This window comes from Haemaphysalis longicornis, unplaced genomic scaffold, assembly GCF_048455015.1.
Source record: "Haemaphysalis longicornis isolate Haplotype H1 unplaced genomic scaffold, Haemaphysalis longicornis Haplotype H1 scaffold_14, whole genome shotgun sequence".
In the NCBI taxonomy this organism is placed as follows: domain Eukaryota; kingdom Metazoa; phylum Arthropoda; class Arachnida; order Ixodida; family Ixodidae; genus Haemaphysalis; species Haemaphysalis longicornis.
Genome location: NW_027526245.1, coordinates 38,844,985 through 38,868,659, shown reverse-complemented (window position 1 = coordinate 38,868,659; position 23,675 = coordinate 38,844,985).

The following is a 23,675-nucleotide window of genomic DNA, read 5'->3' as shown; positions in this document are numbered from 1 at the left end:
CTATCTTTAAGGACCTTTGCAACATATTGCAGAAATAGATGGCGTCCCAGCACTCTGCGGAAACGTGCTCAACAGTTTCTGGTTGGATGCACAAAGTGCACTTTGTAGGACAAGCGACAAACAAGCCTTTTTCCTGCATCCACGTCTTAACGGGAAGTGTACCGGTGTGTAGTTTAAAGAAAAAGGTTTTCACGGTTGCTGGGACGGCCATCTTTTTAACACGAGAAAACACGTCCTGGCCAGGAGCAGATCTATACACTGATCGGTAAAGTGGCACAGGTAACAACACATCCTTTAAGTCTTCAGTAGGTGCCTTTCTTGACACAGCTGCTAAGTACTCGAGTGAAAACCGTACTGCTAGAAACCTGAAAGTGTACAACCTCCTCCATATAGCCTTTAGGGCTGCTACAGCTTTAGTCTGCGGATGAGCAATATATATATGCCAGTGGCGGGTTGTGCCTGAGCGTGCCTGAGCAGCGAGCGACTCAGGCACGCTCAGGCACAACCCGCCACTGAACATTCCATGTGAATTTTCCAGACGATCCCCGGCACTGTCGCTGCGCCGAAAAGAAGCCCTGCTATCGCTGGAATAAGCCCGGCTACCTCTGCGCCTGCGTGGAGTGGAGGCCTGCAGCCAGCGCAGTCCAACACAGCGGATATAAAAGGACCGGCATCGGGGATCGCTCGTCATAGCAGCGAGCGACTCAGGCACGCTCAGGCACAACCCGCCACTGAACATTCCATGTGAATTTTCCAGACGATCCCCGGAACTGTCGCTGCGCCGAAAAGAAGCCCTGCTATCGCTGGATTCAGCCCGGCTACCTCTGCGCCTGCGTGGAGTGGAGGCCTGCAGCCAGCGCAGTCCACCACAGCGGATATAAAAGGACCGGCATCGGGGATCGCTCGTCATAGCAGCGAGCGACTCAGGCACGCTCAGGCACAACCCGCCACTGAACATTCCATGTGAATTTTCCAGGTACGGCTATAATCCATTCATTATAATATTTCTGAGTCGCTCGCTGCTATTAGGTGTCGTCATGACCGATAAAGCACCCTCTACAGTGAAAGAACTTGCAAAAATGCTCCAATATCTGGCTACTAAATTTGGAAAACTTGACACGGATGTGCAGGAGGTGAAGAAGTCGATCACGTTTGTTAGTGACAGCTTTGACGCATTCAAGACAACTTTGGAGAGCGTCTGCACTGACGTCCAAAGTCTCCGTAAGGATCATGAATCCCTCAAAACGGAAAATAACGAACTCAAAAAAGAGCTGGCGGCTGCGAAAGCAGACATCATTGAGCTCAAGCAGTACAGTAGACAAAATAATATCGAAATTAAAGGGATGCCATTTGATCCTAAAGAGAAGCTGGAGGACACAGTTCAGACGCTTGGCACCAAACTGAACATTGAGCTCCACAGTTCTGAGATTGACGTCGTTCATAGGGTGCCGTCGAAAGACAAAGAGAAGCCGAACATTATTGTTCGGTTCGTCTCCCGATCTTCGCGCAGCAAGGTGCTAGAGGCTGCCAGGAAGAAAAGGCTCACAGCGATCAACTTTGGTTTCACCGAAGACACACCCATTTACGTTAACGAACATCTCTGTGTGGAAAAAAAAGTGCTGCTCGGGAAAGCCATACACATGCGAAAAGAACGCGGGTGGAAATTTTCATGGGTCAAAGAAGGAAAAATACTTGTGCGCATAACTGAGAATTCCCTAGTAATTCACATCGCGCGAGAAACCGATCTCGCAAAAATAGTTTAAGTGAGAAGCACCGCTCATACTACCCAACATGCTGTCAGTCAGCCGTCTGAACAGTTGTTACAATTCGAGCTACAATTTCAGTCTTTTACATTGCAACATACGCAGAATTAATAAGAACATAAACAACCTTCAGTTAATGCTAGACGCTCTAATTTTCAAATACGACGTCATAGCTTTAACAGAAACATGGCTCAAGCCTGGTGAATCTGTCAATATGCCTGGATATAAAGTCGTCTGTCGCAGTCGTCCGACGAAAACTACAGGAGGAGGGGTGCTGCTATTCATAAGGGATAATTGCAATTTCAAATTATGTGCGTCCTTAAATAGCTTGCTACCATCAGAACATGACATGCTTTTTGTTGAACTTAGTAATGAAACGACTGTGGTTGTTGTCTACCGTTCACCAAGCTCTAAAATGAATTCTTTTGTTGACAAACTCGAGAACGTTCTACATAATATTTCAACGAGCAAACGAAAGGCAGTGCTGTGTGGGGACATGAACATCGACCTATTTGGAAAATGTAGCATAGCGTATAAAACAACGTTCGAATCCTACGGCTTGACTAACACCATTAAACTTGCAACTCGTGTGAGCGACACATCTAGCACACTTATAGACCACATTGTGTGCAACTTCGACACATCAAGTAGTTTTTCAGGCGCTGTCGAGACCGATATTACCGACCATTACCCCATCTTCATTTTTGCCCCTTCGGACCACGAGCGAGCAAAGTCACCTTATCTGCCGATGACTCGAGTCGATGATCAGTCCCTGCGCGATAGCTTGTGCGCAACAAGGAGTGATATTATAAATGGAACTGACGTCAATCATATGTATGGATTCCTCTTAAATGCAGTAACCAAATGCATGAAAACAACACATTTCCGCCAAAGAAAAAACTATGAACAACGGATGCATCCTTGGGTATCAGCCAGTGCACTCGCTCTTTTACGCACAAAAGACTACTGGTATCGAAAACATAAACAGAATAAAGACAACATCTATTACCGAAATCAGTATAAAATCCTAAGAAACAAAGTAGTAGCTGCCTTACGCCGCAGTAAAAAGCAGTATTATACCCGTATGATTTTATGCAATCAAAAAAATCCAAGAAAGCTTTGGGAGGTAATTAACTCGGTCATCAAGGAAAAATCAAACACACGTAACCTTTCTGATATTGCTCTTTACGGTTCATCCCCGATAAACCTTGCCAACTGCTTCAACGAATATTTTAGGAACATTGGCCACAATCTGGTCTTGCGACTACCTCCTCTAACCAATCTTAGACTGCCAGCTCCAACTGCTAACTCGTTTGCTTTCATTGACATCACTGCGGCCGAGATAAGCTCAACAATTTATTCATTTTGTACGGGAAAAGCAGCGGGATATGATAAGGTAACGGTGAAAATGTTAAAATCAAATGCAGAGGTGCTTAGTACATACCCAGAGAAAATATTTAACGCAGCCTTTTATGCTGGGGTATACCCTCACCTGTTAAAAAAAGCTAAAGTGACCCCTGTACATAAATGTGGTGACTACAACGTTTTAGAAAACTATAGGCCTATTTCCGTACTCAGTGTTATTAACACGTTGTACGAAAAACTTATAGCTAAACGAGTCTTAGCATTCCTAATAAAATACGACATCATAGCGCCTCACCAGCATGCCTTCCGTCCCAGTAAATCCACTACCACGGCTGTAGCAATGGTTACAAATATAATAAACACCTCTTTGAATAACGGCAACCATGTCATCGGGTTATTTCTGGACGTAAAAAAAGCCTTCGATACGGTTGACCACAGTATACTTCTTCAAAAGCTAAATTGTTATGGTTTTCGAGGTCCTTGACTTGCCTTTTTCCAAAGCTATCTACAAGAGCGTACGCAGGGAGTGCATATAGAAAATAGTATAAGTGAATTTCTACCGGTTACGCACGGAATACCGCGGGGATCCGTTTTGGGGCCAATTTTATTCGCATTATACGTCAACGATCTACCTAACTCCATAGATGAAGGGCAAACCATAATTTACGCTGACGACACTGCGATCTTACTACCTGGGTCGGATATTCCCAAATTAGAACAAACCGCCAATAGACAACTTGTAAACATTGAACAGTGGTTTTCCAACAACAGATTAACGCTTAATGTAAACAAAACTAACTATGTCGTCTTTTCGTCCTCAGCTAAACGGATCAATAAAAGCATAACACTTAAGATAGGCGGAGAAGAAATTGCGAAAGTACAAACTTGTAAATATCTTGGCGTCACCCTAGATGCGTGTTTGCACTATAAGGAACACATAAAAATTGTTTGCAGCAAATTGAGCCGTGCTTGTTTCACCCTCTATCAGGCACGCTATCATTTTCCTCTATCGACGTTAAAAGCCATTTATTTCAGTACTTTTCACTGCCACTTGACCTACTGCGTGGAAACATAGGGCAATACTTATCATTCGTATCTTGAACCGGTTGTCATATTGCAAAAACGCGCGCTACGAATTATGACGTTTTCCACATGCACGGCTCATTCGGCACCACTCTTCAAACAGCTTGAAATAATGCCTTTTTTACTTGCACGCGATTTCAAAATAGCTTGTGTTACGCGGAACATCATATCAAACAATAACCCCCTACCATCATCAATATTTATAACACCAGTCAGAAATACTGGAACTCAATCGGATCACAATTTCAACATTCCCCCGGTACATAACTGTTATGGGAAACGTACACTGCAATATGTCGGAACTAAAATATGGAATACCATACCAGCTCATGTCAAACAAAGTCAGAATTTTTCCAGTACACTCAAAAAGTACGTGCAATGTAAGGAGCTTACATCGCTTATTTAATCACCGAAACTTTACTTAAAAATCAGCTGTGTACGCAAGAAATCATTTATTTTTCGTAACGTGTTTTCAATTATATGTTTTCTGGTGTAATTCCTGTGTTTAATATCTGATGAACTCTGTACGCGAGTATTGTTTCATTTTGTTTACGAGATATTTTCTTTGTGTCATGCTATAAACCGTATATTTTGCATATGCTATAGTCTGCTTTTTTTGTATTCTTTCGTTTCTACATGTAGTGTAACTGAGTGCTTGAAATGTTATAAATGTATCAACTGCATGGGCCCGGCACTAGCATTACTGCTAAGGGCCCAGATGATCTCTTCAGTCCTCTGTAAACCCATGTTTGAAGAAATAAAAATGAATGAATGAATGAATATATAGGCAAAGCTTTTGACAGCACACTTTGTAAAAAAGTTCGCAGAAAAGGGTCATTCGCATCCCATAAGAACAAAAACCGATTAACGAGATGGTGAATGTAAACGTGACACAACCCAACCCCGCCCTCCTTAACTCACCGGAAAAGATTGGTTGTGCTTGAACGTTATCACGCTGAAGACCAAATGAACCCTGTAAACACACAATTTATTTTCTGAACTCGAACACTCGAACAATGGAGGACTTTCATCACGTACCACAGCTTTGCTACCAGACAAAGGCTTGAAACTGTGGCACGTGCGAAAACAAAGCTCGACCTGCCCTTTTGGTTGGGATTTCGCGCAGCCTCACCGTTTCGGATTCCCAGTAATTGCGGCTATCCTGATAGCTGTCCAGGGAACTCCGAGATAACGTACTGGTGTGCGTGACCATGACACATTTTAAAAAACTGATGGTGCTGCCGCCCACTCCCCGTTAAAAAAACCCACACACTGCACTTTGCCCAATTAACAAAACTCTTTGCAACGCGACGAAATTCTTTCGTTATCATTATTCATTTTCTTATGCTCTCCTTGTCCTCACAAAATACAGTCACACCATCCGCATATGTTAATAGTCTGACCTCACTCGAGTGGAGACGAAATCCGCGCAAGCCACCGTCATTGATTATGCGCAAACAAAAAGGTTCCAAAAAAATGCAAAAAAAAAACAAGGGAGAGGCGGGGCGTCCCTGTCTCACAGAAGATAAAACTGGAATACTTTTGGATACATGCTTGATAACAATCAATTTTGTGAAACATTCACAATACGCCATACGTACACTCTCCTTCACAACATCACCAACATTAACATAGTCCAGAATGCAGAACAAGATTTCGTGACACACTTTATTAAAGGCCTTCTCGTAGTCAATCTTAACCATTGCTACTCTTCTACAGAATACATCACAAAACTGTAAAACACTGCTTGCGACATGACCATTGTTTAGTATGCTTCTACCTCGTATACCGCATGTCTGATGCGGCCCTACTAGTGTGGTTAGTATTCCCTTTGATCTATTCGCTACAGTCTTCATCAGTACTTTGTATTCTGTATTGGCTAAGCTGATTTGTCTGTAGCCAGTTACACAGTGAAGTTTTGCCCTGCCATCTGACTATCGTATTAAGACAGTATGCGTTCGCGAAAAAGAAAGCGGCAGAGCGCCTGCCTCGAACGCTTCAAATAACACCCTATAAAAAATGGTGGTGGGGTATTTGAAAACCTTACTTTCAATTTCCTTCTCTTTCTTTCTGAGTACAGTCCTCCTCTGTATGGCTTTAAGCTTACAGTCCTGCTTGAACAATTCCCACTTTTCTCCCCAACTTATGCCTTCTGCGTTTGTGTGTTTGCAAAAAGCTTCTTTTACGGACTCCATGAAAGTCTCACCATCCAACAGCTTTATGTTTAACTTCCACAACTCAAATGTAAATTTGTTATACCCTTCTCTCTTTTCTCCAATGGAAGAAGAAACAAAACAGTGATCACTGAAGGAAACGTCGCCTACGCAATATTTTTGGCATATGGAAGCTAGATAGGAAGAAACGTAACCCCTATCCAATCGCGCGCGGCTTACTCCCTGAAAATGGGTAAACGTCAGCACATATAATTTCCTGCGCAGTGTGCACCATTGGACAGTTCACACTCTTCATGTAATTCACAAAGAATTACCGCACTCTTATCCACTCCCCGCCGTGGTCCATTTCTTTCCCTTCCCTCGCAAACACAATTGAAATCCCCCAATATAATTTGTCCTCCGCTCTTAAGTATTGAGCGAAACTTTCAAAAAAGGCCACTGTTTTCGCTCGACGTTTGTGCCGTAGATACAAAGTGCATAGAATTCACCACCATCATATTGCAACGCTTCACATACCGGAACATGTACTTGACGGATGTGCCATCCCTGGGCTGGAGCAGGAAGAGGAACGGTCCTCAGGCGTGTGCTTTTGGAGCTGACCGTATTAACCTTTGTCAAATTGTTTGAACCCCCACTGCGTCACGCACAGTTCATTTTCTGTCTGAGGCCTGATCTTTTTCAAGGCATTCAGTGGCCGCGGTTCCAGAGACCCCAGATGGATCTAGTACAGTCATGGCTTCAGCCACTTCACGCAGACCTTTTTTGGCTCCCCTCTGCTTGTAATAGTGTGTCATCTGTTAAAATGAACTTTGATAATATCTTCCCCCGAATGCAACTATGTTGCCGTCCCGAATTCTCAATGGATTGCTGGAGGATCATTTGTCGACTCTTCATTCCCATATCGTCCGATGCCTCACAAGTTGATGACAAAGCTGGAGTCGGGATATTCTCCCAGTACCTCGATGGGTCCTCATCGATCAGGTTACCAGTTTACACAACTATTTGCCAGGCGGAATTATTGGCAATAATTTTGGCTCTTCAAAAACCCTAGCATAGATTTTCCCATGTTGTTATACTTTCTGACTCCCTCTCTGTGTGTTCCGTATTAGGATCCGAAAAAGATTCTCCAATTATCCGCACATTCCGATCATTTGTTCCTTATCAGCTTTGCGAGGTTCGGCTAGTGTGGGTTCCAGGACATGCAGGAATCTCATACAATGAAGTGGCTGATCAATTAGCCAGCATGTATCTTGGCGGCCCTGTGGTCGTGCAATGCCCAAATGATAGTTTTCCTCGAGGTCGCTTTCCTCGTAATCATTATGCCGACTATTACGAACCGAATCTACAAATGGATCACTCGAACGCAGAAAACTACGAGGTTTGCCAGCGGGCCTACCAACCAGATATGCGATATGCGCCTTTTGAACGGTCAGATATGGGGCGTCGGCCGCCTGTTTGCTGCCGATGTGGCTTGACGGGGCACATCCAGCAATTCTGCCGTCGTCGACGCCAGCCGCCAACAGACAGGGCACCGGACACATGCCCTTCACGTTACTCCTACCGGCTTGACCCATCGTGGCATCCGGAAGTACTTCCGATCACCTCCGGACAAAGTGCATAGCGAAGTGGTTTCCCTTCATCGGATCACAGCCTGACACCACCCACGCCACCCACATTTATTTATTATTTATTTATACATACTGTAAGCCTAATTAAAGGCTCATACAGGAGTGGTACATTGCAAATATAAAAAAAAATATGACACTTTGAAATACACATTGATACAGGTAATTCAGGACAGACAATAAAGACAGGGCAGATTCTCAATTTCACATGTTCACAGATTTTCAATGACACTCATAATTACACAGTGACTCGATTTTTGCAACGAAGTTATCTACAGAACCACATCACCCACAAGGCGCCCGAGGTGGTCGCCATCGCCTCGCCGCCGCCCGATATCACCGCCCCCGGGAAAATAACCGGTGCGGCCGATGGGGGTGAGGTCGCTGGACAGTCTATAATAGATAAACCTCTGCCTGTTTCTCTGGAAAAAACAAAGCTCAAGTTTGGGTCGATGGACTTTAAACAATGGCTTTAGTAGACACTAGAGCCACCGTTTCTGTAATGAGTTATGCGTTCAAGGAAACACTTGGCCGTAAAATAATGTTCCGCAAGGATCAGCCTCTTTCGTTCCCTGAAGTTGGTGGCGACTGGCTCCAACCTATGGGTGTTTCTAGTGTGAACGTCTCTATGGTCGGGAAAACGTTTACAGTGGAGGTCGGGGTGCTTCCCAGTTATCACCACGACGTCATTCTGCGGATGGACTTTTCACGGGATTGTGGTGCAACTGTTGCCTGTGGCGCCGGTGAACTCTCAGTGAGCAGTCTTCTCTTTCCCTTGTTAGACGACGATTCTCCAGCTGAAGAAATTCTGGTTGTTTGTGACGACGTTGTCCCACCAAAACAGACAGCATCGCCCGTCACGGTGACGGCTTCTGGCATCCCTGACAGCTCCCTGGACGCCTTTGTGGAGCCACTTGCCGGGAACTGTGCGAAGAAAGACGTTCTGTTGCCACGGTGCCTTATTCGCATCTACAATGGTCACACTTTATTGTGGGCGTTGAACTGCTCCGCTCATAACGTAGTTCTACAGAGAGGCATAAAACGAAACGCGCCAATTTTGAGGCTCACGAGAGCGCGTCTGTTGCTGTGGTGTGTGAAAGTGGGGCTCAGGTTGCCACTAGCTGCGTGCCTGATCCTAAATTTGTGGGAATGATTGACAAATCACTCTCTTGAGCTGAGCGTGCTACGCTCGTGACCTTTCCATCCCGACATGCTTCTTTATTTGACTTCGCCCAAAATGGCACCAACATCCGAATTCCGTCTTCACGTGCGCGTCGCACAATTGAAACTGGCTCGGCAAAAGCCCTACCGAGTCGCCTCATATGAACGCAAGGTTATAGCGGATCAGGTGAAAGAAATGTTGCGAAAGGGTGTTATACAAAAGTCATCTACTCCGTGGGCTGCACCTGTCATCCTTGTCAAGAAGGAAGACGGGTCATGGCGAGTTTGCGTGGACTATTGGCGCCTCAATTCCATTACGAGGAAAGACGTATACGCGCTTCCTCGAATAGACGACGTAATTGACTGTCTGCACTCAGCGTCGTACTTCTCCTCCGTGGACCTACGACCCGGATATTGGCAAATCCCGATGGAACCTCCACACAAGAAGAAAAGGGTCTTCGTCACTCCTGATGGTCTTTTTGAGTTCAACGTGATGCCGTTTGGATTATGCAATGCTCCGGCAACATTCGAAAGGTTCATGGACACGATTCTGCGAGGATTGAAGTGGGAAATTTGTGTTACCTTGATGATGTAGTAACTTTCGGACGATCGTTCGATGAGCACAACTGCCGCGTGGATACCGTCCTGAACTGCCTGCAGAGTGCCGGCCCCGTGTTGAATTCGAAGAAGTGCCGTTTTGCCCAGCGTCAAGCGCTGGTTCTTGGACACATGGTTGACAAGGCTGGCGCCCGACCTGATCCTGGGAAGATCTAAGCTGTAGGCAACTTCAAACAACCACGCTCAGTGCGCGAGCTCCGCCGCTTCCTGGGGTTGTGCTCATACTTTCGTCGCTTCGTTCCTCGGTTCGCGGACTTGGCATCGCCCCTTACGCACCTTTTACATGACAACGTCCCATTCCACTGGACACCTGAATGTGAGGCGTTGCTTTCTCAGCTCATAATTCTTCTGACATCAGGCCCTATTCTGCGTCACTTATATCCGTCCGCGCCCTCTGAGATACACGCGTACGCGAGGGGAATCAGTGTTGGCGCGGTGCTTGTTCAAAACATAATCGTGTTGAGCATGTTGTCGCCTATGCTAACCGATGCTTGTGCAAAGCCCAGCGAAATTATACTGTAACGGAGCAAGAGTGTTTGGCAGTTATTTTTGCTGTCCAGAAGTTTCGCTCATACATAACGGACGCCAATTTACTGTGGTCACTGACCACCACGCTTTGTGTTGGCTCACTGGGCTTCGCAATCAAGTTGATCGTCTATCCCGATGGGCCATGCGTCTACAAGAGTGTGAATTTGTTGTGCGCTACAAGACCGGCCGCCAACACGCGGACGCCGAGTGTTTATCTTGGTTTCCGGCCTGTCAAACCGAAGCAGACGCTGACTACTTTGACGATTACCTGGCAGTGGTTAGCTCCAACTTTCCTGATGCTGACACTTTCTGCGTGGAGCAGCAAAACGACTTCAGCCTACGACCGCTGTTTGCAGCTGCTAGTGATTCAAATTGTTCCCGCCGCTTCGTTATGCGGGACCAACTGCTTTGGAAGACGAACTACATCCCGTGGGGTGCCCGTTTTCTTCTTTCTGCGCTAACACGCTTGCTGTCGGAAGTTCTGCGCACAATGCACGACGACGCTACTTCCGGTCATTTGGCAACGGCGCGAACCTTGCATCGCACAAACGAACGCTTCTTCTGGCCGAATATGCATCGCACTGAAGCACAGTACGTAGCCACTTGTCAAGAGTGCCAGAAATATAAGCGCCTTATCCATGTTCCATCGGCTTCATCCAGTTGTACCTCCAAGTTCTCCATTTGAACAAGTTGGCATCGACCTGTTAGGTCGATGCCAACTTGTTCAAACTTATTTCCGCGCTCTTCCACTGGTAATCGTTGGGTCATGGTTTGCGTCGACCATCTTTCGCGATACGCGGAAACCGCGGCTGTTCCAACCGCCACCGCTGCTCAAGTGGCCCTATTCATGCTGCACTTTCTCATCATTCGGCACGGTGCTCCTGGGGTGATAATCAGTGACCGCGGTCGCCAATTCGTTGCAGACGTCATTGAAGAGCTTCTCCGTCTTTGTACTTGCCGTTTACGTCATTCAACACCGTACCACCCTCAGACGAAGGGCATGACCGAACGCACAAACAGAAATCTTACTAACATGCTCGCCGTGTGCGTCGATTCGGACAAACAGAATTGGGGGGAGCTGTTGCCTTTTATCACGTACGCATACAACACGGCGACGCATGAAACCACAGGTTATAGTCCGTTCTTCTTAATGTACGCTCGTGTTCCTCGTACTACTCTGGACTCCATCTTGCCGTTTTCGCTGCATTGCGAGCCCTCGGTTTCGAAGATACTGTGCCTTGCCGAAGAGACTCGCCGCCTTGCAAGACTCCGAAATGGGGCTTCGCAGACGCGTTTTAAGAAGCGATATGACAGTCGGCACCAATTCGTCTCTTATGCAAAAGGTAACTTGGTCTTGCTACGGACCCCAATACGAAAGCGCGGCCTGGGCACCAAGTTTCTGTCACGCTACACAGGCCCATTCGTTATTGTTGATCGCTTGAGCGACGTCACGTACGTTCTGTCGCGGCTCACTACGACTGGACGCCGGAGCAACAATACGCAACTGGCTCACATCACCGCTTGAAGCCATTCGTTCCACGCTGTGAACAGTGCCTCACCCTTTGAGTTTCGTCTGTGAAGGGGGGAATTACAACGCTTCACATACTTGGGCATGTACATGATGGATGGGCAATCCCTTGGCTGGAGGAGGAAGAGGAACGATCCTCAGGCGTGTGCTTTTGGAGCTCCGTTCGGTCCTATGAAGCTTCTCCCTCCTGTCCAGGAAATAAACCTCCCTTTTTCCGTAACAATATACAAAATCGCAAAAAAACTAACCTGCCCGTTTCACATAAAAAATTATTGCATCTTCCCGCAGGGGCACCCTGAGTAGTATGCAAAGCAGCCATGGGGTCGATTCAACTGCCCGTTAGTTTTCACTTCGTCGTTTCCGTGAGGTTGAGGTACGGAACTACCGTTATATTTACAGTTTAGTTTCCATGGTAACTACCACACTTTTTACTTACCGGAACTACGAAATTGGAAATTGCGTTGAGCCCATTGCTGTTTCGCATACTACTGCAGGTTCCCCTACGGGAAAATGGTGTAATTTTATTAGATGCGACGGGGCTATGTCCCTCCCTTGTCGTTGTTGCACCGTCCAACACACTGCACATGCTCGGCTTGCTGAACGCCCGGTTGTATCTTACCCTTTAATGGCTCCTGGAGCTACAGTGTTACCGGTGTCTTTCTGGGCCGGCCCGAGATGAGCCGAGCATGCGCAGAGGGGGTGTGGACGGCGCCACAACAAGGGAGGGACATAGCCCCGGCCATGAGGTGCTGGAGCGACAGTGTTGCCGGTGTCTTCCTGGGCCGGCACGAGACGAGCACGCTTCCCCTTAAAGGGCTCCTGGAGCGGCAGTGTTGCCGGTGTCTTCCGCCGTTGACGACGGACGACGGAGCCAACAGCAAGAGATGCTTTGCATCTAAAAAATGTTTGTATTTTAATACCAATATTATTCCTAATAAATAGACAGCACCCTCCCGACGTACAAGCCGTGTGGCTGACATACACACGAAACAGGTTTTGAAAGGGCTTTATCATACTGGCCGGGCAGTTATCACTTTCTATCTTTGTTTCAAGGACAGCCAAGATATCGATTTCTTTTTCCAGCATAATCCTCTTCAGCTGTTTCTGTTTGCGCCTGTCACCACGGCCTCGCTCATTTAGTGTAGCGAAACAAAGCGCTCTTCTAAAGACTGCCATAATTAACAGTAATAACTGCACCGTCGGCAATAAATAAATTAACATGGGAGTGCTAAAATATCCACAATACAAAAAACAGAAAAAGCAATAAAAGCAAGCAAAAGGAAATCCAAAACGAACCCATTTCTGTAAAAGCGGAGACGCGACGAGGGTTCCCGAAGTCTCCGTTCTCGAGAGGCCTGCCACACATTGGAGTCCCCGGTGACCACACCTTCGAACTCTTCCTTACCCCCTCCCCACCGCACACAACCCGCACTTGTAGCACCGTGTTAACACTCCGGTCACCTTCCCTTGGGTTTGTCCGGTGGAATGTTTGCCTTGGCTCCAGGGCATCTCGACTGCGGTGCGGCCTTCGTTGGAGGCTCCTCGGGGCTTGGCCCTGCGGCGTCTCCTCCTCTAACCCAACCACTTTCGCTTGCACGTTTTCCCGACACAGTACTTCCGCCTGGGGTCCCGTCTTCGTCTTGCCCGTCAACGCTCATGTTGGCTGCGTACGACTCCCCAACACTTTTGCTGGCGTTATACGCCTCCACGATGGCATCTTGTTCCTGGGTGGTCTCAGAGACTTTCACAAGCTTCGCAGGTGGCCTGCGCTCCGGCGGGACGACGCGAGCTGGTTCAGGGGGCGTCACCTCCTTCGTCAGCACCTCTACCTTGCCCATTGCGGCCTCTTTTGCCTTCTCTGTATCCATGACGAACTCGGGCGTTTTGTAAACCCCTCCTGGTCCTTCGACGTTTGCGTAGGTGCGAACGCATCCGCTCTCGTCGTGGCCGAAGCGGCGACAAAGAGCACAGCGGGGCACCCTACACTCGCGTCGAATGTGTCCGCTCTGGTGACAGCGGAGACAGAGAGGCGCACGCCCGGCCACCACGACCAGGGCTTGCTCGCCGGCGACGCGTACCTGGTGAGGGATGTCGTCCAGACTGACGCCTACTTCCACTGTAGGGTGACCACGCGCGTAGTCGGGAGCTCCGCGGAGCAGCCTTGCACACGCCATCGGTCCCGGGTCACTTCCGTGACCTTGCCGTAAAGCCCCAGGGCGCTTCGCACTTCGTCGTCGGGGACGTTGTAGAGCACCCAGTGGAGCTTTAACCGGATGTCCTGGTGGGTGGCGGGGATCAATGACGAGGCAACGGCAGCCCTTGACTTGGAGTTCCCCAGCGGCAGCAAGTTTCTTCGCTCCTTCGGGGTCTTTGAAAGTAACCGCCCACAAACGGTTCATCTGGCACGCCCCCAAGGCGATGACCTCGGGGAACAGCTCCAGACGAAACAAAGTGTCGCGGAAGTCTTCAACATTGTATGGCCTGGCTCTCAAATCGGCTTGCGAAAAAATCGTATTAAGCACAGATGGTCCGGACGGCAGTTGCGGCAGCATAACTTGATAATCCTGGGCGCTATCATTACCTGTTGACCTGTTACCGCGGGCCGAACGGCCCGCCAAAGCCTCTCCTTCAACGTAGCTAGCCATCCTGCGTCCGCACTGCCCAGTACCTGGAAGCAGAGTCCATTGGGCTACGACCATGAGTTATTAACTGAAAGTCAAACGGCTTACTCAGTCGCCTGTAATCATGTGGAATTCCTTAGGACCTCCCAATTTCCGTCCCCATCCATTCGTGCGCACACAACCATTATGCGAAAACCAAGCGAAATTTGATTTGAGCCGTGCGTTGCTATTTTATTTACGGAACAATCAAGGTTTAACTCATGGCTCAAATCGAATGACGGTCGGGGCACAAATCAGACGTCACTCGGGGAACAACTTAGATGTCATTTCGAATCCCCGTACTCCTCACCCTCGCCATCATCCATTGGAGTGGAGATAGTGCCATTTTATAACTTCCTGTCTGCACACTTAACGAGTTTCCTGACATGTTTTGTTTTACAGGTGCACTTGTTATATCCAAGAATTTCAATCCGCGTGCATAGTCTCGAGATTTTACACGGCGCGGAAAACACCACTTGAACACCATGCCGCGAAGAAGTTTTCTTTAAGTTGTGCGACACTTTAAGTATATACGGCATTACCTAACTCTTTCCGTTTTCCTTCTTTTCATCGGGCCTCCGTACTCTTTGGATATCGGAAAAATTCACCGACAGCCTTAAGCAGAGGACTCGGAAAACTCGCGGCAGTTAAACTGTGAGCCTGGCGTTCAAGGCTTTTTTGCATTACGTGGAAGCGCTTTTGTCTATCGCACCGCGAAAACATTGCCTCTTTTTTTAGAGGGCCTTAACTCAAACGGGCGAAGCGTCTTCTTAGTTCTAGGGAAGTAACTCCAGCAAACGTGGCAAGTGTTCTTAAATGTTCGTGTTAAATCTAAACACCTTAGGGTTTTATTCTCAGCCCGTTTAAATAGGAAATTGAGATAATTTGAGTACATCTTAATTAAGATGCGTTGTGTTTGCGTCTTTTGTCAATGGTTTACCATTCCGTCAATATGTGCCAAATGGCCCAGCAAGATGCACTGTTACACAATCAACTGAAGTTTTTTAGTCAGTAAAAGAGAGGAATGTATACAATACCACACCATGGCTTTCAATCACCACTGCACATCCGCATTTAAACAACGAGCTAAAAAACAACCAGAGGGGGTGCGGGAAAAATAAGCTACGGCTCGTAATAATCTCGGCACTTTTCTACCTACTTCCGTAGGGGGTGTAGGACAGCCACAACTGCTGATTCGTTCATTGTCATAGAAAAGTGTACAGGACAAGTTCAGTGTCCTCTCATCGGATGTCGCTGAACGAAACTGGACGCTCTTTCAATGTGCGTTTTAGCGAGCACCAGTCATTCTTAAAAGGAAATATTTACACATCGTTGGCTTGCATTGTGCTGTAAGCAATTGTAGCCCATGCTTTGAAAGCACAAAATTTAACGCATCGCCATCGCGCAACTGGTGAGATATTCGGGGCTTCTCATGTTTAAATCAGGAACACACAGCATATAGTACCTTTTGTTTACTATTCTGAACAAATAGGTAACAGTCCCGAAAAGAAAAAGGCAGCAAAGGGGAAAGAGCACTCGCTTGGTTTTTGCAGCTCCTTTTGTGAATGAGAAATAAAACAATAGTGCCGTATAAACTTTGTCTGCATTTGTAAGATTTTCCTTCTCTGAATAAAATTCGCTTCATAGGGAGGGCCGGCCGGGTATTTGTATGCCCGTGTTTCGAAACCATTCTTCAGACTTGTCTTCGAAACACATGTTCCTAAGCCAGAATGGTTTCTGACTACAGAAGTCTTAACACTTGCTGAACGGATAAAACAAGCCTTTTGTGTTCATTGATAACATTTGTCTTGCAGTTTTCCGAGCACCTAATAAAAATCTCGAGGGCTTTGGGCGTAGGCATTTAATGTGAAGCCGTGGAGACACCTTTAGACGGTAGGGTTTCATTTCCTTGGAGAAAGAACAGTTCTGTCAAGTTTATATACTCTAACCCAGCAGGAAACCGCCTTGCAAATGCTTTTTCCTAGCTGGTATAGTACCACATGACAACAGAAGCGATACGGACAGGGGACCCAAGGCTACCTCTGTCTACATTCAATGCACGAATGAGTCACACAAGAAAAAAATGTCGCGGGTTCAGTGCAAAGGGAAGTTTGTACTTTTGTTGCTGATTAGATCGGTTTCTCAGTGAAGAGAACAAATCAGTGGATTCTACTGGATTACCTACTAACTCACCTGCCAAAACGTCGGCAACTCGCAGACATTAGTTACATGTTACTGCTTGTTCAAGTGGGAGAGCATCGTAGGTTAACTAAGGCGGAAGACTGGGCTTGTCACGTCGTGGTGGCTTAACTAAAAGAAACCAGTGAGAAAAGACGCTGCACGCACAAAAAGGACACATGGCCAGCCACCCAGTGGATGGCTGGCTGCCCAGTGTCCTATTTCTGCGTACAGCGTCTTTTCCCGCTCATTTATATATTTTAGCCAACCTAGGCTAACTCGCCGTTATGTTATAAAAAGCAATAAGCGACCGAATATCTGCACTGTCATCTTGCAATGTCATCTCGCGCTCCAGTGTTTACCAATGGGCAAAATAAACACAGGCGCTGTGGGTTTCAGTTTTCAAGGAGCATTCTTTGAAGTCGGCAAAGAAGCCTTTCTAGCATCTTGCGGTAGTGTGAAGTGTGGACACTGCCGTTAGGCAACACAGACGTCACTTTGTCGTGACTATAATGGTTGCAAAGAACTTTTCGCTGGTGGCTTCACTCAACGAAAATGAATGATTGTGACCTCACACAAAGTCATCCATTGGCTTGTTACTTGGCAGCAGAAAATCCCAAGGATGGGGGCGCGTAATCTCCATGCTGGGGTAGGGCCTGATAAACCGGCACCTTCTGGTCTATGCCCGTAACCTCTGTAAATACTCTTTGCTTATATCTCATAAATACCTCATTCAATCTTGCCTTGTCATGATGCGTATTATTTATGTGCATCCTGCTTTACGCTACACGCCGTTTGCTGTGCACAATTTTTAATGCCCCTTGGAACCCGGCCACACAAGGAGAGTTTGTCGTAATATGCCCAGCGGCATCGTGTTTCGACTATAAATTGAATTTTTGGTTTCGCAAGCCAGAGGTGGCTATAGCGATATTTAGAAAACGTACCTTCGTTTTACATCACCAAATTGTTAAAAGGCAGGCACCATTTTGTGATGATGGAAGACTTTTAAATTATGGTGGGCCATTTCTCTTTGCTCAAAACCAGTTTCCGTTTGAGAGCATCTGTATCAATCATTACCCAGGAGTGGGTGGTTTTACCTTGTGTTCCATTTCAGCACGTTAAATCTTGCACAACACTGTCTTGTTGCACAAACATTTACATATTATAGTGCCACCTTGGTATTGTAGAGAATTCCACTAACATTTCCCCTTTGTCTTTCCCCACATGTGCCTCCTTCCATGTTTAGAATTTTAAGATTTTGTACAATAGCTGTGGAAACCATGCTACGCCGTTTTATGTGTTGAAGCACTGAGCTGAACCTGCATTCGGAATTTGCATAGCATTGTTTCAGGTGTTGCACTTAAGGCAAACCAGTTCTGCTTCTTCCAGATATTTCTTTTTTTTGTGGTGGGGGCGACGTAGTGCCTTTTCATATCATTAGCTACAGCATGGTGTTGGTATGGCCAGAGACGCTTTGAGGGAACTGGGCCATTAGTGAGTATGTTGCGCGTACGATTGTTTTTACGTCGTAATATGCGCGCGAAAGAACTCCACCTCGTAAAAGCCGCACTGTACAGGTGCTGTAATAAGTAATTCGGTCACGGATTCGGGAATATCACAAAATAGTTGTCTTACCTGCTTTGCGACCGCTAAGAACGGTTTTTCGAAGCTAAGAAGCTTTTTTTATACTTTTTCTATACTTTCAACGCAAACCTATATAGGCACGCAGTTTCTGGAACCAGAAATGTCTTTAAATGTACGCGACCATGTTCAATTTATGGTTGACGGCACCTGTACGTCATTATCAAATAATTACAGCCCTTCCGCTCTGGGAAGAGGGAAGTCCAGCGAATCCCACCGTCTGGCGGGATTTACAATGTTGGCGTTAGCTACATTGGGGATTTGTCATATGTAGTGATGAGCCCGGTGGTCCACTCTCTGTGTCACAGTCTGAGGGCACACACGACGTGTTGGGTAGCGAAAATGACGTCTTAATATCGCGCGGCTGCAAACTAACTCTAAAAACGAGCCAGAAACCTAAACATGAAGCGTTCCACGACCTAATGAATCAATTCACAATTCAGGTCCTCCACTTGGAAATTTCGTTCGCTGTTTTGTGAACCAACGCACTTTTATTGCATGATAGCCCAGATCATGAAAAAGAGCAGTTCTACAGACACAACCAGCTGGGAAGAGTAACAAATAAAACACAAATAGCACAGTTAAAACCGCCAACTCACTAAATCGGTGTGGCCTGATTTGACTCCTGATGCGGCAAACGTTCGCAAGTCAGTTTGCAGGCGCTCAGCCGATTGTTTACACGATTTCCGCCATTATTTTCATCACTTAGGTTTGCTTCTAACTACCATGACTGTTCATTCAATAACATGACTGCACCTATCGTACTCATTCTTTAAGAAATGCGTGAATAGTAAACGAAAAGTTTAAAAATTGCGCAGGCTGCGTGGAAGTCGCATGTGAGCTTCCTGTAAGCGTAGTCATTTTTTCCTGCCTGTGGTTAATGTTAACCGCTTATTCTCCATTGGTAGGTGCTCTGATTCATTCAAATTCATCACATGCGATTTTCCACCAAAAAGAAACGCACATGCCGCTTATTGGTAGTTTTCTATAAACTGACTGAATCAAGCACTTCGTGCTACATTCAGTCATTTACGGAGCACCTGGTTTTCACCCATGTGATTGTGGGCCTGACTCTTTTGTTCGCGATGTCTGTATAAAAAAAGGTACGCTTGCGCCGCCTATTTTTACTGACATTTGTTACGATCCCATCCACATCCATAACGTTCGTATTCTTACTAAAGTTGAGAACAAAATAAATTTTGAGGGCACTGAAGCCCTGGTTACGATGTGGTGAATGCGATAATATTAGTGTCCAATTGCCAAAAAATATGGCAGTTACGCAGGTTCCACCACAACGCCATTGATCTGCGGTCATAGCTACATCACTGCACGAGGCAGGTAAGGGAAGGCAAAGTTCACATCACCCCTCCTAATTGTCCATATTTTTTTCATTTCACGGCTTTTTCTTGCTCTCCCAGTTCCGGTAGCTAAGAGCATTGGCTAAGCAACCTTTAAAATAGTATGCGCTGTAGTCATCATACTCATCAGCGTTTTGTTTTTGCGACTTATTCTTTTCATCTTCGTTACTATCAACAATAGCCTTGGCTATGGCACTCGTTACTTGAATATGTGAGCTGGACGCTCTGCCTCATTCATTATATACCACCGGAAGTGCACATCGATTCGGTAGCTTTTGTTGTTGTGGCATCGGTTCATTTCGTGACTTGCCTATTGCAATTAAACACGTAGTAATTCTGCTCCTGATTTGTTTCTGGTGGTTAGGTTTAGTGCTCACAATAAAGAGCAAGATTGGTACGTATTTCCACCAGTTCTAGTATTTAATTTTATCACGCAAAAAGAGCTGCTCACTGCTTGGCTTTTAGACATTATTTTCAACATCTTCATCTGCCTTTAGGTTTTGGTTGAGGCTTGCCATCATCCCAATACAACCTAATAAAAAAAACCATTTTCTGAACGAAACGAAGTTACCACTATTTCATCATATTGCGTAATGAACATTCTTTGAAATATTCCTCAAGCGATGTTCTATTTTCTAGTGGCCATACACCATGGCGTTGTAGCTATGATTATTTTATCATTTTGGGGTATTGTTCTATTTATGTAGGCGTTGTGTATTGTCGGGTATGACATGGTACGGTTTATTTTCCAATGTCAATTATTGAGGTATTTTCTTTGTGCCATATCTCAAGATCTTGTTGCCTATTAGCGACGTCATTTACCTTTCAACAAACGCCTATGTCAAGTTTTAACACTAAGCGTCTTTCGGTAGTCCTGATATTCACGTACCAGCTTGCCCACAGTAGACCGGAGAAAAACTACAATATCAGACAGAAGGCAGCAAGACGGAGGGATAACAAAGCATGGTTTATTAGACAAAGTCGGAAGTAAAACAAAATTCAAACCCTGGATTTTGTAGTAACTCCAAGACCGGAATTCGAGCCTGCTTTTGTTACTTTTTTCAAGCTGCCATGTCCAAGAGGAATGGAACGTAGAATTACCCGTCTCTCTAACCGTGGAAACGAAACGGCTGAATTTCCGTAATTTCCCAACGGGGTGCGAAGAGAAGACTTTTTAAAGCGAACTGAGAATGGAGATATAAATAATGGGGTGCATCAGAAAAAAAATGCTATCACCCTACGTTAAGCAGTCCTCTACTTGTATAAGAAAATATCCTATCTATACCAGGAAATAAAAACTGCGAGCACTCCCCAGAACAAAGAGCTCGCGTAATCCTTTTGGGTATGAACTATTGTCCCTCGTGTTATTAATGAGCCTTGAAGAAGATTACAAAACCTAAATCCAGAAGAAAAAATGCCAACTCGGTGTTACAATTTCAACGCTTGGGTCTGAATACTGTCCGCGCGTGTACGTATGTGGCTGCTTGCATGATTTCTGGTGGCTAAATTATCTGTTAGATCTTGTGTATCACAGTGTGTTTGTACGCGTCTGTGAGCGCCCTTTGGTGTGTTTCGTTGACTGGATTATATGGCCTGTCAAGCCGAGGGTTAGAGGGAAACGTTCTTTACTGGGAAAAAGTTTAAACAAGCAATTTCCGGTGGCTTAGTGGCTGTAGTCCCTCAACACGGAGTACGAAGTCGGGTTCTTGTTTTCCTTCCACTCAAGTCTTTTTTGTGTGTGTATTGTGCAAGCGGAAGTCTCTGTTGAATTAGGTAAAGTGATCTAGAGCACAGAACTGCGAAACGACTCATGGCCCTTCTATGTCTTTCATGCCTAAAGCATCAATTTTATTCCTAAAGAACACGTTTTATATAGATGCTTAATTATGTCGGGAAAAATCTCATGATCATTTCTGATCCCTGCGAATGTCTTTTGCCGGGGTGTAATAAATTCGTTCTCTTGGAGTTTTTTTATTCAAGGCAATAGCAGCTGTAATATATGCAACGACGAACAGGCGTGCAAAGGATTTTCGGAATTGGAAGCATATAAGGAGGTGGGCAACAAGCTGCTACAGAGCTGCAGTAGGGAGCTGCAGTACGGAATGCTCCGGTGCTTCATACAGATTCGACTACCGTCTCGCATGTATCAAGTGTTCGCTAAAACTTCCCATGGCTCACGACACGCGCGGCTGCAGGACTAGTTTGTTGTTTGTCATAAACCCGCAGTAACACGCCTGTATTATGTAGTAGCTCTGCTAGTGAAAGGAGCCGGCAGATGCCATACACCTTGGAAATATCTCCTCTATACCTTCTCTACCGCAGTACTGCGCTCCGTGCTGCACTGGAGAGCGCACACACCTGCTCGCAAGTGATTGCCGAGTGTAAATGGGACCAACGCCAGCTTCGAAGTGTAATGTCGCTGCCCCCCGGTACTAATAACAGCCTATCCTATCGTTCATTTCCAAACACTCACTTTAAGAATGAAATCATCGAATGGCCCATGAACCAAAAAAAATTGAAGCCGTTTCACTCAAGGTGAAAGCTCTCGTAAGTGCAGAGCATTCATTCGCCATAATGGGCTGCGGCGCCGTTAACCGCCCCTCCCTGCGGGGGTTCTGTTCTTTGTGTGCTTGCTTTTCCTACCTCACGTTCCGGCGTTGTGCTGCCGCTTTTTTCGCTTACTATCGTAAAAAGCAACCCGACGAGCGTTCCTAGCTAAATTAACGCTGGCGCTGCCGGCTAATTACGTATATTTTGCCTCAAATGTACCTATAGATTTCTTTGCGCTAAGCAACGGGGAGACGTATGACAAGCGCCATCGGTTCAGCAATTTCGAACGCTTATTACTATATAAAACGCTTGGCTGTCGAAGCCTCTGGTTTACGTCGCGACGACAGCCGATATGACGGAACGCCGTGGGGCTGTACTTGGGTCCAGCGAGCGCGCTACGACGATGGGGCACTTCAGACCTCGTCCGGCGTCCGGCTTCCGCAATGCAAAAATGGCTCCTTCAGAGGAGCTTCATCCCACGAGGCGTTCTACGGCACTTCCTTGGGCGAAACGGCAGCGTACAGTATCGGCGTCCCGACTTGAAAAAAAAAACAGCTCTTCCATCCTGTAATGAGGAATGTCCAGCGAAGCTGGCGCTCTGGAGGGATTCGATGAGCTTGAGTTTAGCTTTATTGGGGCTTTGCTGCGTTCAGTTTAAGGACAGCGGCGAGATCTATACGCTACAAAATCAATGGACACACGATGGGTACGTAGACACTCTGACGTCTGACGGGATGTATGTGAAGACCGCGGGGCGTGGCGCAATGTCAGGGGAGATAGAGATACAAGACTTTGAAAAGAAGCCGTGGTGGTCGAGAGGATTGTGCAGTGGGGCTGTAAAGACACCCCTTCCGTATGCAGTTACGCTGAGCTGGGCCACACACAATGCACACAATGGGGAAAGCCAGCTTACAAAGACCTAGTTAACACCGATCCCCTTAAATGAGCCAGGAAGAGAAAATACAACCTCGTGTAATTTGAAAGAACTAGGATTCAGTATCTCATTCAGCTCCATTATAGCCCTAAAAGGTCTTTTTTAACGAAAAAAGCAAGAAGTATTTAAAAACTTTCAAATTATGTGCCACAGTGATGTGTTATGAGCAAGAATGACGTCATTCAGGCCAACAATAAAACAAAATTTTCAGTGCGTTAACTGCACGTTAGCATTCAAGTGATGCGATCAAATGGAACTAGAGGCCGCATTACAGACGTACCGGCATGTGTCGTCGCGACAGGTCAGTTAGGCGGCCGCCAATCGCACAAACAAGGTTCCGTGACGCTATAGAAAAGTTGCGGGGAATTGGCTAGGGGGTTACGACTGCTTCACAAGCTTTCTTTAATATATCCGGTATTTGTTTGAAGATTGCGATGATATTGGTGTCATTGTTATCGGGACTAAACCCAGCTTGTATTTTGTCTTCATGGCTCATCTAAAGGAGTACT